General features: G+C 37.3%; 1 protein-coding gene across 1 annotated transcript in view; it reads left to right on the top strand.

Moving 5' to 3' along the window:
* SYT1 (synaptotagmin 1) overlaps positions 1-18828 on the top strand; it is a 991400-nt gene that overhangs the window by 220542 nt on the left and 752030 nt on the right. The gene's annotated exons all lie outside the window — the stretch shown is intronic.

The following is an 18828-nucleotide window of genomic DNA, read 5'->3' as shown; positions in this document are numbered from 1 at the left end:
CAACGGCCACTACTCAATACTCAACTTACTTGACCTGTCTGCTGCCTTTGACAACGTTGACCATCCCCTTCTCCTATGGACTTCCAGCTTCCTTGGGTTCTGACACTGCCCTCTCCTGGGTCCACTTTTATCTCTCTAATAGGTCCTTTTCTGTCTCCTTTGCTGGCAACTCCTCCTCTCCATTGCCTCTGTCTGTTCCTCTACTATTCTCTATTTATACTTCCTCACTGGGTAAACTTATCAGTAGCTATGGCTTCAACTATCAGCTCTATGCTGATAATACTCAGATCTACCTATGCACCTCTGCACTCTCTTCTTCTGTCTTTTCTCACAACAGTGTCTGCTTATCTGGCATTTCTTCTTGGATGGCCTCTCACCACCTAAAAGCCAACATGTCCAAGACTGAGCTCCTTCTAATCCCTCCCTCTAATTCTACCCCGGTTTCTAACTTTTCAATCACTGTTGGTGACACCACTATCTCCCCATCACCCCAAGTCCGCTGTTTAGTAGTTACACTTGACTCCAATCTGTCCTTCATACCCCACATCCAATTGCTCTCTTCATCCTGTCGCAACCACCTATGCAATATCTCCAAAATTCTTCTGTTTCTGAGTGCTGAAACTACTAAACAGCTAATCCACTCCCTGGTAATTAACCGACTTGACTACTGTAATAACCTACTAACTGGCCTCCTTCTCTCCCACCTCTCCCCTCTCCCCTCCATCTTAAATGCTTCTGTTAGGCTAATCTACCTCTCCCAATGCTCTGTATCTGCTGCACCTCTCTGTGAGTCCCTTAACTGGCTCCCCATTCACAGCAGAATTAAATTCAAAATTCTCACCCTGACATACAAAGCCCTTACCAACGCAGCCCCCCCCCCCACCTGTTCTCACTCATCAACAAATATACTCCAGCCCGCCCCCTAAGGTCCCAAAATGACCTGCTTCTTGCATCTTCTACCATCGCCTTCTCACCATGCTAGACTACAGGACTTCTCTCATGCGGCACCAATCATCTGGAATGCACCTCCTCGAGCACCTCCTGTTTCTCACTCTCCTACTCATCTAGATTGTTAGTTCCCAAGGGAGCAGGGCCCTCAATTCCTCCTGTATTTGTTTGTTAAACTTTGTCTGGTGTCTTTTATATTGTATTGTACTGTACTTTCATCTTTGTACCAATAGACAGCGCTGTGGAATCTGTTGGTGCTTAATAAATAAAGAATAATAATAAAATAATGTAAATCTAAAAATTTCAGATTTTGGGTCCATTTAACAAATCAAGGATAGACAAGGAACCTTTCTGCCCATAATAGCGGCAAGTTGGCAGTACATGCTATACGTCCACTGCCTGCATTTAAATCCTTGTGCAGCACCACCCCCTGATCTCACCCTACCTGTCAATCACACCAAAAAAGCAAGTTTGTGTTGTTTGGACTCTGCCACCTCAGATGACTACCACTTCTTCTTTTTTTTTTATTAATATTCATAGATGTACTGAAATATTAAAGAAGATAAACGATCATCAAATAAGGATGGTACAAAATAAAAAAAATGGAATAAAGCAATATATTAATCTGTAAAGCATTATGAAAGCCATCATAACCAACATTTTAAGACAAACATCAAGTTCTTTTGACATTTACAGATTTCCAGTATACTTTACATCAAGCACAAAAAGAAACAAAGACACAACTTAAGTTGTGCCATTGATTTACTAATTTACACATGGACCTACAATATTTAATCATATTAAGTAAAAGGGGAATTAGAAAGAAGTTATTTCACTTTAATACATCTGTACTGCCATTGAATGTTTGCCTAAACGGTATCCATTAATAATCAGATTAAGCGGGCCAAGCGTCCACAGATTTCTTATCCAAATTGAATTCCCTGGACAGAGCATCAAATGTTCTAATGTGATTTGTCAGTGGATCTATCAATTGTATAAAAAAAATCAAATTATTAGAGGACCATACCCTAAAAGCAGAGAAAGTAGAACCACTTTTAAAGTATGGGTTACCCCGAATAGGTAGATATTTAGAGAATGTATAATTTATCCTCAAATAAGTACATACTTTGCTCCACGCTAAGACTACATTATAGATTGTATATCTTAAAATATAATCTCTTATATATGTATGCTGATTCGAATGTAGTAGGGCTTTAAGAGAGTACGGAGCAACCATGGCTTCTTCTATCTTATATTCCGTAAACCAATCCAGGGCAATTTTTAGCATACATCTAAATTATAATTTTTGATATTGGAAAAGGCAAAGTCGCCTACAGTTAGAAATACATTTTTGGATATCTGCCTTTTGTAAAAAAAGAGGAATATTTTGTAACAGAAATAGGATTTTTGGAAATAACCGCATTTTTATTAAAACTATTTTTGCAGAGAGAGTCAAAGGCAATTTGCTCCATCGTTTTTAACTCAGAAAAAACTTTTTGCCAGGTAGGAGTATAATTAAGATCATACCATTCTTCCGAATTTTTAGAAATAGTTATTTTGAGATACTTAATAGCTCTTTCTGCTAATTTGAATGGATTGTTCAAGAAACTATTTTTATTATTGATCACCCATAAGATTTCTGATTTCGAAAGATTAATTTTGTAGCCAGCAAACTTGCTGAATTCCGCAATAATATTCAAAAGTATTGGTATGTTCTTTTTAGTATTTCTGATATAAAATAAGATATCATCAGCATACAGTGAGAGAGTAATATTTTGTTGACCTAAATCAATTCCTTCTAATTTGTCACTGCATTTTATTGCCAGAGGTTCTAGGGCTATATTAAATAATAGAAAGGAGAGGGGACAGCCCTGTCTTGTTCCTTTATATAACGTTATGGCCGAAGAGAGGAAGCTATTTATACTCAAGAAGGAAACTGGATTTTGATATATTAGACAGACAAGACTTAGAAAATGACCTGTAAAACCAAAGTTCTTTAAAGTTGTGAATAAATGATCCCATAGAACAGAGTCAAAGGCCTTTTCCACGTCCACTGTTAGTAAGGCTTGCATGTACTTTGACTCTGACATTGCTTTTCTTATATTCTTTTGGGCTGTTCTGCCAAAAATACAGGGAGTGCAGAATTATTAGGCAAATGAGTATTTTGACCACATCATCCTCTAAATGCATGTTGTCTTACTCCAAGCTGTATAGGCTCGAAAGCCTACTACCAATTAAGCATATTAGGTGATGTGCATCTCTGTAATGAGAAGGGGTGTGGTCTAATGACATCAACACCCTATATCAGGTGTGCATAATTATTAGGCAACTTCCTTTCCTTTGGCAAAATGGGTCAAAAGAAAGACTTAACAGGCTCAGAAAAGTAAAAAATAGTGAGATATCTTGCAGAGGGATGCAGCACTCTTAAAATTGCAAAGCTTCTGAAGCGTGATCATCGAACAATCAAGCGTTTCATTCAAAATAGTCAACAGGGTCGCAAGAAGCGTGTGGAAAAACCAAGGTGCAAAATAACTGCCCATGAACTGAGAAAAGTCAAGCGTGCAGCTGCCAAGATGCCACTTGCCACCAGTTTGGCCATATTTCAGAGCTGCAACATCACTGGAGTGCCTAAAAGCACAAGGTGTGCAATACTTAGAGACATGGCCAAGGTAAGAAAGGCTGAAAGACGACCACCACTGAACAAGACACACAAGCTGAAACGTCAAGACTGGGCCAAGAAATATCTCAAGACTGATTTTTCTAAGGTTTTATGGACTGATGAAATGAGAGTGAGTCTTGATGGGCCAGATGGATGGGCCCGTGGCTGGATTAGTAAAGGGCAGAGAGCTCCAGTCCGACTCAGACGCCAGCAAGGTGGAGGTGGAGTACTGGTTTGGGCTGGTATCATCAAAGATGAGCTTGTGGGGCCTTTTCGGATTGAGGATGGAGTCAAGCGCAACTCCCAGTCCTACTGCCAGTTACTGGAAGACACCTTCTTCAAGCAGTGGTACAGGAAGAAGTCTGCATCCTTCAAGAAAAACATGATTTTCATGCAGGACAATGCTCCATCACACGCGTCCAAATACTCCACAGCGTGGCTGGCAAGAAAGGGTATAAAAGAAGAAAATCTAATGACATGGCCTCCTTGTTCACGTGATCTGAACCCCATTGAGAACCTGTGGTCCATCATCAAATGTGAGATTTACAAGGAGGGAAAACAGTACACCTCTCTGAACAGTGTCTGGGAGGCTGTGGTTGCTGCTGCACGCAATGTTGATGGTGAACAGATCAAAACACTGACAGAATCCATGGATGGCAGGCTTTTGAGTGTCCTTGCAAAGAAAGGTGGCTATATTGGTCACTGATTTGTTTTTGTTTTGTTTTTGAATGTCAGAAATGTATATTTGTGAATGTTGAGATGTTATATTGGTTTCACTGGTAAAAATAAATAATTGAAATGGGTATATATTTGTTTTTTGTTAAGTTGCCTAATAATTATGCACAGTAATAGTCACCTGCACACACAGATATCCCCCTAAAATAGCTATAACTAAAAACAAACTAAAAACTACTTCCAAAACTATTCAGCTTTGATATTAATGAGTTTTTTGGGTTCATTGAGAACATAGTTGTTGTTCAATAATAAAATTAATCCTCAAAAATACAACTTGCCTAATAATTCTGCACTCCCTGTAAAGCCAGTTTGGTCTGGGTGTATTATCTCTCCTATCATGATTTGTAAATGATTGGCCATTATACTAGCTAAGATCTTATAATAATTATTCAGGAGAGAGATAGGTCTACATGAGTCCATCAAACTTGGATCCTTGTCCCTCTTGAGTATAAGTATGATAATAGATGTGGTAAAAAATTTGGATGGTTTTGGATGGTGTACAAAATATAGATTAAACAAATTTGTTAATGTATAGGCAATTATTTCTGCGAGGATTATATAAAATTCAGATGGTAATTGATCAGGGCCCGGTGCTTTACACATAGCTAACTTATTAATTGTTTTAATTGTTTTTTCCAAGATAATCTCTTTATTTAAGGCGAGAATTTGATCAGGAAGGATTTTTGGTAAATTTAGCCTTTATTTTCGCTGTTTTTGGGGAGAACCTGCCAAAAATTGCTTTATTTTTCATCTCTTCTTGGGTTCGTTGCTGATAAAGGAAAATCTCTCTCTCTAATTTAGCATTTTGATAACTATTCCAGTTATTATTGTCTGAGTTTTCTATATATCTGGCATATTTATTGTTGAGCTGATTAGAGAGTTAACTATCCCTGTTTCTAAATTTCCTTTTCCTTTTTACCATGTAGGCTTTTATTTCCCCTCTAAGATAAGATTTTGCTGCCTCCCAAAATATTTTTGTCTTAGAGACAGAGTCCTTGTTAAAGGAGACATATTCCCTATTTTTGTGATAGCCAGTTTCTAAAGTTAACATTGGAGGATAGAAAAGAGGGGAAAAAAAAATTCCACATTGATTCTTCCACCTGTTCTCTACCTGGACATATAACGCAATAATCGCATGGTTTGTTATGCTTATATTTTGAATATCTGTAGAGATTTCTGTGTGTAATAGAGCTTAACTTATTAAAAATATATCAATTCTTGAGAGAGTATGATGCGACTTAGATTCACATGTAAACTGTCTTTCATCAGGGTGTTGTATTCTCCATGTATTTTTTTTTAAAAATACTTTTTATTGAGGTTATACATGAAATACAATAGGCAAATTGCATTACAGAAATCATAGACATATGAAAAAGAGAAGAGATGTCATTCATATTGCCACTGTACATAGCCATAACCGTTTCCTCGCGATTATGCAATATTCCAAAAATAGAACTCACATTTTCTGTATTTTCTTTGATGCTAAATAGTAACATGAAAAGAGTAAACATATAATAATGCACAACAAGGGAAGATTCATATTGGTAAATATATAACTGCAGATTATATGATTGTTTCAGACTAGACAGTATATGTGTCAAATTGAATAGCATATTCAGCAATACATATGAAAACACCATTGTGCAGCAAGATATAGAAGAGTATTGAGAAATATGTCACTATTATCTAACATCCGACTGAACATTTTATATACCAATGTATGAAATATCTACATAAATATTTATAAAACACATGCAGTAGTTAAGTACACATAGGGAAGGCAGTATGCATCAAGGGAAACCGCAAAGGAAACTTCTGGGGAGCACCAGAGTACCTTAGGGCTTTTATAATGGGTGTGTGTGTGTGTGTGTGGGGGGGGGGGGGGGTAGGAGCATTAAAGAAAACGTAGCTAGGGTGTAAATGCACCAATTTTAGTGTAGCATAGGCTGACCTGTAGAAAGCTAGCTGTATATACACCTTTTCATAGAAGGATTAGGATTTAAGATACAGATTCAATAAAGCAATGAGTGTTACTAATCTAGGGCAAAAAATGTTCTGGAGTTGAAGCATGTAGAAAATTAGGGCTGCAAAATTGTCTCCTAGTATGATAGGCTGTTGAGTGTCTTGGTTTTAAATGTAATCTAGAAACTGGTGATTTTACCAAAGGAAAAAGCTACCAGGTTCTAGATATAACACAGGGTGGCTACCTTATGACTAGTGGGCTTGGTAAAATAAAACTGGTTAAACGCCAATGGGTAGGATGCTAATGGATACCAGAAAGTGACCTCCAGGTAATTCATAGGACTGAGACTGCTTCTGAAGTAATAGGGTGCTTTATGGTATAAAATGGTTCAAAATGAAAAAAAACAAAGTATATCCTGTCCCCTTGCCATGGGCCCTATACCCAGCGACAGGAAAATACTGAGAAAGATATGTATAATACCCACCTTTATAAAGGGCACAAGTTAGTAACCTTTGCGTAACATAGAAAGGCCAAATATAATATTAAAATGTGAAATAGAAGCAGCTTATTAATAGCTAATATTAGTCAGCCTGGATGGTTCACCATTCTATCAGGGCAAGTGATAAGGTTTGGTGCAATTAAAGAGGATACAACAATGCATATTAGGGGCAGTTATAGTGTGGTTGCTGGTTGATATAAAGAACTTATATTTTCCCTTTCAGGGCGTAGTATATTGAGAATATTCATTTAATCATACATACATAACCCCCATTAGCTGAACCTCTAGGACCATAAAAATCAATGTGTTATATTTATTAGATTAACTGCCTACGATGATTGTGCTGACTTAAACTTAGTGCAGAACCGTTTGGCATTTACAAAAACATAGCCTGGTGGAATGTCCAGCTATTTTAAACTAGACCTGCCACCAGGTAAGTTATGCTATACTTTATATCCCTGAATTTAAAGATAACACAAGTAACCATGAGTGCATTAGTGCCAAAAGAGAAACCAATGACCCCATTGCCAAACTACTATATGTACCATAGATGGCAAGATTTGGTAACTTAACCATCTTTGAACTAGGGTAGCCCTTAGTTTTGAACAATACCAAAAAACATATCATGCAAGACTAGGAGCATATGTAGCCTGGAAGTAAATGAAGGAAACAAGGTATAAAACACTTGTACTTATAAAATAGTGCATAATAACAAGCTTTACACTTAATAATTGTGGAAAAAAACTCAACCACGTTGTGAATTGTTAGGGTTAAGAAAAACTGAACCTATTAAAAAGATTATATCATCTCCACTAAAACATATATATATATATATATATAGGCTTGGCATAGTATAAGAAACGGATCTTGTTATATATTAGAATCAGACTATAAATAATCGTCATATGGGTATATAAAAACAATCTACTATGCCAAGCTGTAATGCGAGACACTCTCTGGACTTATTGATGCAGCAAGGTCCATGGTCCCCTCAACTCCGGATCCTACCCAGACTACATTTATGACAGTCCATGGTGGCAACCGGTCCTACAGCATATTAACCAACTCCAGTGCGACTGCATTCATGGGTATTCCGTATTAGTTCATTGAGGTAGTAGCAAAATGACGACAATGACCAGTGTGCTCGGGTACCTACATACAAGTGATCCAAGACAATTATCCTTCTACCGTTATCTCCCACCAGATGAATCTGCTCCCAGTCATCCACAGTGCTTAGAATGTAGAGTTTTGCTGTAAGTGTAGGAAGTTGTGCACAGCGGTTTACAATCCTGTAAATCTTTTTAATCCAGTAACTGCTCTGCATAATACTGACTCTTCTGAACTGGATACTGGAATCATGACTTTATGGCTCAGTTTCTTCGGCTGCAGCATTAGAGCAGGTTACATCACAATAGGCACTACGCCACCAGGATCTTCAGTATTTCTTTTAACAGAGTTTTTAACAGTAGTATCCTTATTAAAAAGATATAATGCTTCTGCCAGCCTTTCGGTGATAGAGTCATGATGGTCTTTGAGCAGTTTTGTTAGCTCGACTATTAGGTTCTGATAAATTGCCATAGGATCCCTTTAGGTATAGTATATGGGAAAGGGTTAAAGTGTTTCTACACTGCCATCAATATGTGCACCTGCAGTATGCAAAGTTAGCCGTATAACCCTGTGACTGTAGCAAGACAGGTTGTGCTAGGCCTGTGGGGGATCCAGTAATGTTATGGGGATAGAGTAAATCCTTTCTTCCAGTGTGGCTTTCAAAGTCAAAATTAGGTATCTCTTTAAAAAAGAAAAAAAGAAAACAGCCTCTCAATTATCACCCATAAATGTATGATGCTAATACTTGCGGTTGCTTGTGGTGGTATTACATACATTCTTGGTCTAGACAAAGAGTGGGATTATACTTGTTTTAAGACAAAACTGCGATTGTAAATACAGTACATAACTAACAGATGGGCATTATATCAAAAGCTACAGCATCCAATATATCATGACTATATGTATTATTATATGTTATAATATAAGGAAGGCAGACTCTCTTATATGGTATAAAGGATATGTGTTAGTCTCTTCAAGCAAAGTACATCCTAGAACAGCCTTTATGAGTGTAGAGACTGGCTTGCTTTCTTTGGAAGAGCCCAAGAGCACAGTTCTAAGTAATAAGATGTATGGCAGATAGTCTATATCTTTTTAGTTCATCCATATAGAAATATACAGCTTGGCATCTATGTGACACAAAACAATAAAGCTTCACCAGGGGGAGTGTTGCACAAAGAAATATTGCAGGAGGATAACATTAAATTATTTGCCAGATATTTCTTTTGACACGTGTAAGCAATGTACTTTAGACTTTACATCCTTAAATGCTTCCTTTTCTTTGATGATTGTGCTAAAGTGCTGAATATGGAAAAAGTAAATAGCAGAACTCTCCTGCACAAAGATTCTTTACTGTATTCTGGATGTTTTACTCAATTCATGAGAGAAGGAAAACAGAGGAAAAAGAGTTACTTATCTTGATGTTCAGCAGACAAGATCTTGGGAAAGAATTCCCTTCCTCAGGCAATTAAGCAAATGTAGCTGTATCAGATATAACTGTAGACCAACTTCCTCCTACCCCTAAAAACTTGAAGCAAATACAAAAATCCCTTACTTGACTTCTCGTCCAGTCACTGGGGTTCTGTGAGGTATTGGTGTGTGGGACACAAGTATGCGACAGACATAGGGTCGATACAAGATGGCGAGTTCTTCCCTATGAAAGCTGCCTTAAGCACTGCTATAGCTCCTATCCTGGAGGTGCTCGGCAAATAGAGACGGAGTGAGCCACCTCTACCACGGGTGCTCACCGGGGTCCTGGGAGTGTGCTGTCAGTTATCAGGTGGCCCCTTGTTGTTTTTTCTTTTCTTTTTTTTTTTTTTCCGGCAGCTCTACTTGCCAGAGTATGGTTTCTTGGAGGTGATGTAGCTCTAGCGACTGAGCCCAAAATGACTGATGGATCCTTCCGCTATCTACCAGAAGCTTTGGATGGGAGACTGTACTTCCACCTTTTTCTCCCACTGTCTCAGGTAGAGGGCTAGGCTTGGAGAGGCAACAGCAATCGCAATCGCAGGTGCAGGCCAACGGCTACAGATAGCCAGTGGGGGCCTCGGTGCAGATGGAACACCAGAGACCCAGAGTTTCGCCCGTCGACATAGGCTCCTCCCACAAACGGAAGTTCCCCCATGACTACCATTTCTTAAAGGGATATTAAACAGTGCTTCTATAGTAAAAATTATTATGTTAAATGAAAACATAAAAAGTCTGCATTAAACAGCAAACAACTTACTTATTTTCTTGCAAAATTAGCACTTTTTACATTGTAGCCCATTACCCTCATGGAGATAAGAGAGCAGACATGTTTTGAACTTAAGTTGAATTCTGCCTCTTGTTAACATGAGCAAACATATTTTACTGTCCCTCTAGCATTATCAAAATTAGCTCAAGTTACTCCAGATGATTTATGACATCAAGCTGGCTTAGCCTTCCTGTAGAGACCACAGTCATCTTGTAGGGCTGTGACAGGGAGTAATGGTCATGCACAAATAAAGTTAAAAATAAGAAATAAAGGATACATACTTTAAAAATTATTAGTAACACACATACGGCTAGATTTAGAGTTTGGCGTTAGCCGTCAAAACCAGCGTTAGAGGCTCCTAATGCTGGTTTTGGGCTACCGCTGGTATTTAGAGTCAGTCAGGAAAGGGTCTAACGCTCCCTTTGCAGCCGCGACTTTTCCATACCGCAGATCCCCTTACGTCAATTGCGTATCCTATCTTTTCAATGGGATCTTTCTAACGCCCGTATTCAGAGTTGTGGCTGAAGTGAGCGTTAGAAATCTAACGACAAAACTCCAGCCGCAGAAAAAAAACAGGAGTTAAGAGCTTTCTGGGCTAACGTCGGTTCATAAAGCTCTTAACTACTGTGCTCTAAAGTACACTAACACCCATAAACTACCTATGCACCCCTAAACCGAGGCCCCCCCCATATCGCCACCACTCTATTAATTTTTTTTAACCCCTAATCTGCCAACCGCACACCGCCGCCACCTACGTTATCCCTATGTACCCCTAATCTGCTGCCCCTAATACCGCCGACACCTACATAATATTTATTAACCCCTAATCTGCCGCCCCCGCTATCGCTGACACCTGCATATTTTTTAACCCCTAATCTGCCGCTCCGTACACCGCCGCAACCTACATTATACCTATGTACCCCTAATCTGCTGCCCCTAACGCCGCCGACCCCTATATTATATTTATTAATCCCTAATCTGCCGCCCCCAACGTCGCCTCCACCTACCTACAATTATTAACCCCTAATCTGCCGACCGGACCGCACCGCTACTCTAATAAATGTATTAACCCCTAAAGCTAAGTCTAACCCTAACACTAACACCCCCCTAAGTTAAATATAATTTTAATCTAACGAAATAAATTAACTCTTATTAAATAAATTATTCCTATTTAAAGCTAAATACTTACCTGTAAAATAAATCCTAATATAGCTACAATATAAATTATAATTATATTGTAGCTATTTTAGGATTAATATTTATTTTACAGGCAACTTTGTATTTATTTTAACCAGGTACAATAGCTATTAAATAGTTCATAACTATTTAATAGCTACCTAGTTAAAATAATTACAAAATTACCTGTAAAATAAATCCTAACCTAAGTTACAATTAAACCTAACACTACACTATCAATAAATAAATTAAATAAACTACCTACAATTATCTACAATTAAACCTAACACTACACTATCAATAAATTAATTAAATACAATACCTACAAATAAATACAATGAAATAAAATAACTAAAGTACAAAAAATAAAAAAATATTTACAAACATTAGAAAAATATTACAACAATTTTAAACTAATTACACCTACTCTAAGCCCCCTAATAAAATAACAAAGACCCCCAAAATAAAAAAATGCCCTACCCTATTCTAAAATTAAAATAGAAAAGCTCTTTTACCTTATCAGCCCTGAAAAGGGCCCTTTGCGGGGCATGCCCCAAAGAATTCAGCTCTTTTGCCTGTAAAAAAAAAACATACAATACCCCCCCCCCAACATTACAACCCACCACCCACATACCCCTAATCTAACCCAAACCCCCCTTAAATAAACCTAACACTAAGCCCCTGAAGATCTCCCTACCTTGTCTTCCCCACGCCGGGTTCACCGATCAATCCAGAAGAGCCTCCGATGTCTTGATCCAAGCCCAAGCGGGGGGCTAAAGATGTCCATGATCCGGCTGAAGTCTTCATCCAAGCGGGAGCTGAAGAGGTCCATGATCCGACTGAAGTCTTCTATCAAGCGGCATCTTCAATCTTCTTTCTTCCGGATGCATGTAGTTCATCCCGCCGACGCAGAACATCCATCTTCACCGACAACTTCCCGACGAATGACGGTTCCTTTAAGGGACGTCATCCAAGATGGCGTCCCTTGAATTCCGATTGGCTGATAGGATTCTATCAGCCAATCAGAATTAAGGTAGGAAAATTCTGATTGGCTGATGGAATCAGCCAATCAGATTCAAGTTTAATCTGATTGGCTGATCCGATCAGCCAATTAGATTGAGCTCACATTCTATTGGCTGATCGGAACAGCCAATAGAATGCGAGCTCAATCTGATTGGCTGACTCAAGTAAAGTACTAAAACCTACAATATTCATTGTATGAATTAACAATCATGGCATTAAAACCATGATAATTCCATATATTCAGCTGCATTTATAAATATCTGTGTCAGCTGACACAAAATATTTTATAGTTTGCAGTCTCAATTATTCCAGCATCACATGCCTGTAGAATCAAGAAAGATCACAAATTGCTTTTGCATGTCACATTACTTCATTTAATAGCACTTATGTGAGGAACTGATGACAACGCTCATTTAGATAACACAATCATATCACAAAATGTGCAATATAGCATTCATGCCTCAAGTACTGTGTGTCACTTGATAATAAAATGATTTGAAAGCTGTAGTTTGTTAGTTTTTGACCTATACACATATGTAATAATAGTTATCCATTATTCTGAATGTGTTAATATGTTAATATATATTTTTTCATAATGGTTTATTTGCAAACATGCAGTTTTAAGCTTCTAAACTAATATAAAATAGTCTGCAGCTTGAATTATTTTAGCCTATGTTGCTATCCATTTTGTAAAAACATAAGGTAGAGCAATGTTTTCTATTCTTACAATTTGAAAGATGGTCCAGTTATTATATTTTTATTTTATATTCACCCTTGATTAAATAAACACATATTATTAGATTAATTGTTGCTCTACAGTTACATATACAGTATTTAAGTTTTGTGTATCAGGACTTGACAACGTTATTTGAACTTTATGAACCAGCACCCCCGAGTGTTAAGGAGCAGACAAGGGTTTATGTATATAAATACATAGTAAACATGAAAAAAGGCGCAAGGGTATTATTTAAGCAAATGTAGTTGCCTAACAAATGGGATTGTTAAAGGGACTGTAAACACCAAAAATTGTATTGTTTAAAAAGATAAATAATCCCTTTGTTACTCATTCCCCGGTTTTGCATAACCAACACGGCTATAATAATAATCTTTTTACCTCTGTGATAACCTTGTATTTATGCCTCTGCAGACTGCCTCCTTATCTCACATCATCTTTTGACAGACTTGCATTTTAGGCAATTAGTGCTGACTCTTAAATAACTCCATGGGTGTGAGCACAATGTTCTCTATATGACACATAAACCAACGCCCTCTAGCTGAGAAAAATTATCAAATGCATTCAGATAAGAGGCGGCCTTCAGAGGCTTATAAATTAGCATATGAGCCTACCTAAGTTTAGCTTTCAACTATGAATATCAAGGATACAAAGCAAATGTGATGATTAAAGTAAATTAGAAAATTGTTTAAAATTACATGCCCTATCTGAATCATGAAAGTTTAATTTTGGCTTTACTGTCCCTTTAAGTTATATATAAATGTCACAGTTAAAATTACTTTACTATAACACAAATTAATTACTAAGCTGCACACTGACACAAACACATATAAATAATGATTACACTGTTTTCAATTTAAAAATGATTGTTCTTTGATATCCTAATGTATAAATTTCTAATGTATAAATTTCTAACTTTGTAAACGCAATTCTAATAATACTATTACCAATTGATAAATAGGCACTATGCCTGCTGGAAATAACTAATAACCCTTTAGTGCGTCCTGAATAATATCTAAATAGACAATACCAATGGTAATAATAATAGTAAAAAATACAGATAATAATACAGATAAAAATACAGATAGAAATACTATTGATAGTGCTAACAATACAATAACATAGGATAACAACCACTTTATTAACTCACATTCATGACTCTGGGAGTAATGGTAAATACTTTATAAAAAAGTTCAGAGTTCCTCTGTGTTAGTTAATTTTCTCCCTTAGTGAAGAATCCTTTGTGCAGCTTCCACATTCACTGATCACAAAGGGCTGATCAGGTTTTAAATGCACTGAAACGATAAGAACACAAAGCACATCCCGGATTCAAGGTAAAATCATTTATAACTTTATTTGTGCACTTACAAGAGTTAAAAATATTAAAAGCTTTGTTAAAAAAGTCCTGGTATACTTCACAGTTCTTATTCCACTGGAATCCGCAGGTAGCGACCTCTGCTTCTCTTGTGTCTAAGTGTATACCAATAATAAAACCTTTTAAGGAACGTTTTTTTTTCCAGAAGTAAATTTCCCAGATTATGGGTCTCTTATAAAATGCAGTGTCTTTTTGGTTAGAGGTAGACCATCCTGTCTACGCGTTTCGTTTGCCATTTGCAAACTTTCTCAAGACAGTGGAAGTTCGGTACCGATAAGAACTGTGAAGTATACCAGGACTTTTTTTACAAGGCTTTTAATATTTTTAACTCTTGTAAGTGCATTAGATTGTGTGCACAAATAAAGTTATAAATGATTTTACCTTGAATCCGGGATGTGCTTTGTGTTCTTATCGTTTCAGTTAAAATTACTTCATGTAAATTAATGAATGATTCAACAAATAAAAAACTGAGTAACAAATATTAAAACATACCTTTTACTGTTTAACATTAATAGAGTCCACAGTGAGAGTTAATTTCTAAACAAGCGTGTCATGTCAGGAAATTTAATTGCCTTATATTAAAAAGACATGCTGTCACCTAATTGTTTTAAACACAAGTAACTAAAGTAAATTGTAATTATGTTGAATTACTGCTCATTAATACTATAATATATGGACACAATTATCATAAAAATACAATTAATAGTCCCTAGAATTGATTTAACATCATAGCTAATTTTTCAATTAAGGGTATAATTCACATTAGCTTACTCATACTAACATTATTTACAAGGAGGTAAATGTCCCTAAATTGGTGAAAAATCAAAACATAAGTGATAGTTTTTTTGTTTCTGTTGTTAAAATGCTTCCATTAAAATACAAAGGTCTAGATTACAAGTGGAGCTCAAAAATATTAGTGCTATTTAGCGATAAAAAAGCTCAATTTAAATTGACAGTAAAGTAACGTCATCAGGCCTATCTCTGAGAGTTCCCATTATTCCAAAATCTAGTAGAAAACTACTTGAAGGATAAATCATATCTGTGGAAGGGATTGCCTACTAAGGCAATCTGCTTCACAGATTTTCTTCCTGGGATGTGAAATATAGAAAATGTTTTTGTGTCCAATCAAAATACTTCATTGCTAAAAAAACTACAAGCTTCCCCTTGATGATGTAACATTGTCTAAATGAAAACTCCTTTTAGAAGAAGACAGCTCTAAAAGGACCTAAATATATTTATTGGTAACATGGCCTCCTGAGGAAACCAAACTCCCTGTGCTCTCCTTGAAAATGCCATCAAAATATTTAAAAGTGCAGAGAGGCATTTTACTATACTTTGTAATAGGTGACGAAATATTCCAAGCAGCATTGACACCGACAATGGCGATAAAAAGTAAAGGATCCCCTTTAAATGTACAGCACTGAGCCTAATAAAGATACCTATACCGAGATAACCCACTACCGAAAATTAACCCTACACCCCTAAACTGCCAATAGGCCACCTCAATAAACTTCCTAACCTATTAACGACTACAGCGCCAATAGTAAACTAACCATACACTGCTTAACCCCTAAACCATTAATAGCACTCCTCAATAAATTTCCTAACCTATTAACCCATATTTCATCAATAGCCCACTGCAATAACCCCTACACTACTTAACCCCTAAATTGCCAATAACCCACCACAATAAACGTTGTAACCTATTAACCCCTATAACACCAATAGCCCATCAAAAACTAGCCTTACTACTACTTAACCCCTATATCACCAATACCTCCTAATCTATTAACCCCTATACCCCCACAACCCTCCAATGCAAACTACGCCTTCACTACCTAGTACCTAGCCCCCCACATCTAAGCTAACACCCTCTAAGTTACAAAAATAACAAACAGTAAATTTACAACAAATAACAAAACCTAGCATTACAGAGAAAAAAACAACACTACCGAAATAAAAACCCAAATTTATGCCTATACTAAGACATAAGCCCCCTTTTTTTAAAGAAAAACACCCCAAAATAAAAAACTTTAAACTAACACTAAAAGTTAGTATAACAATAGCGGTTAGAAGGGCTTTTTGTAGGGCATAGCCCTAAACATACATAGCTCTTTTTCACCTAATAACGACAATCCCATTCTACAATAAAAGTAACCCCCTCACACAAGAAATAAGCCTAATCTGAAAAAAAATAAACTAAAAAAATAACCTTATCCTAAAAAAAGATTGCCCTTAAAAGGGAATTTGGTTGGACATTGCCTTAGAAGGGCACTTGGTAGGTCAGTGTCTTTAGGAAATTACAGCTCTTTTGCTGCCCAAAAAAAAAGAAAAACCTATTTAAATAAAAAACGAATTACTAAATGTACAGGTTACGAGTAGGGTGTTAGCCAGGCTTGTCTCACCACCTTTTCAGTGGCGAGACTTTACAGAGTGAAACAGGTAGTGTAGGTGTAGCTAAAGGTTGGTTAACACAGGCATTATTTGAAGTGTTCAAACAGAAACCATGTTTGGTTACAGTGAGTGTACTGTCTGTGCTTTGTAGGTAGACTTCAAAGATGCTTCACCGCCCGCAGAGAATGTCAACAAGTGGCAATGTTGGCAATTTTTCACTGACATAGCGCTCCCTATTTTATTCTATGGGAGGCACATCGCCATGCACCGGCCCTTTTTAACTCTCCCCTTTTTATTAGAATATATTGACAGAGTGACATTCATATACTTTGAATATCGGGGCCTTAGTAATAAAGGTAGAATTACTCTGTTACATGTGTATGTCCACTGGCTATGATGTACCTTTGATGTACTATCTAATAGCCTAAGGACTATGTCAGTACATAAAAATATCTTCACTTCTCTTAAGATGCACCGAATCTACTGTGCTAACCAACTGCAGAAAAGACTGCTTCCAGTAGAGAGCCCATTCCGGTTTGTAAATGTAAGAGCAGAGGGTTTGAGTTTGGAGCATATTGACAACTGAACAGGAGGAGGCTGAGGCTCCGGTCCCGGCGACACCTGAGGCAGGCTTGTGACTAACTCCTCACTGGAAGTGAGTATGTCACTACTTAATACTCCAAACTCTCCTCTGTCCCAAGTAGCAGCACTCTGAGGGGGAAATGGGCTTAATATTGATCTGAGGATCCCTCTCAATAAAGAATCTGGAGCACCTCAATTCTTTACCTTCCTCCTGTGGAGTAAAATATAAGCCTGGAACACTAGATAGATGGTATGGTTTAAGTGATCTTAGAGCTTTGGGAATCTTTGCCTCCTCAATTGGCAAGGAGTTGATTCCCAGGAGTAATGCCTTGTGGACTATCCCCACCTTATGAAAGAAATTTAAATTATGCAAGAGAAAAATGTAACACATACAGTAGAAATTGTAATGAAACTGCTCTGCACACACTGCAAGAGTCAGAGTGGTTTTTAATGTCTTATCTTGCATATGTTAAATAATCAGGCCCTGATTGTGAAATGTTCTGAAAACCTGTCCTGTTATCTGACATGGGGTGGTTGATTCTGCAAATGAAAATGGTTTTAAAGACCCAATTTCCTAAAAGACATATTAAGACTGTAAAATAAACACTCTATATTTATGAATCCACTCCAACATCAGTAAGTGCTAAATTGGTATGCCTCTATATCTAAGGAAAAAATAATAATTTCATATTTCTCCTACTTTGTTAGAGGTATTTCAGGCTGAAAAGAAAAAAAACAAATCTGAATGGTATTAACAGATAAACTTGCTCTCAGTTGTGTCTGATGCTGCACTTGGTTTCCCATTATATTAATCACCCATTTTAGGTTGATAGTGCCATTACATGATTGGCAGAGGAAATTATCATACCTGCTAATGATTTTGGTGCAATTCTTGATTCTACAGGTAAGATTTTGGGGTTCATTTATTAAGCAGCGGATGCTGCAATCTAACCCCGAAGTTTCAGGTCCACCTGAAACTTAAGTTAAGAAGCAGCGGTCACAAGACCGCTGCTCCTTAACTTGTCCGCCACCTTTTAGGTGACAGACTGCAATCATCACGATCTGATTCGATCATGATGATTGACATTCCCTGCAGGGGGCAGCATTGCAAAAGCATTTCACAAGAAATGCTTTTGCAATGTTAATTTTCATCAGCGTATGCTGTCAGCATTTAGTGATGCCGGGCAGACAGCGAATGAGAGCTGCTTAAATCCTATTGGCTGATTTGAACAGCCAAAATGATTTAAGCAGCTCTCATTCCTAATGACTGATTTAAATTGCTTAGCCAATAGGAATGCAATGGTACCCCAATATAAAAGGGGTACCTTGCATTGAATCCTCAGTGTGCGGCAGACGATTGCATGAAAATGACCTCCATGTCGGACCGAAAGACCTCCACCT

The sequence above is a fragment of the Bombina bombina genome, chromosome 6 (genome assembly GCF_027579735.1).
Source record: "Bombina bombina isolate aBomBom1 chromosome 6, aBomBom1.pri, whole genome shotgun sequence".
In the NCBI taxonomy this organism is placed as follows: Eukaryota; Metazoa; Chordata; class Amphibia; order Anura; family Bombinatoridae; genus Bombina; species Bombina bombina.
Note: the sequence above shows the minus strand (reverse complement) of the source record. Positions and strands in the feature narration are given on the sequence as shown.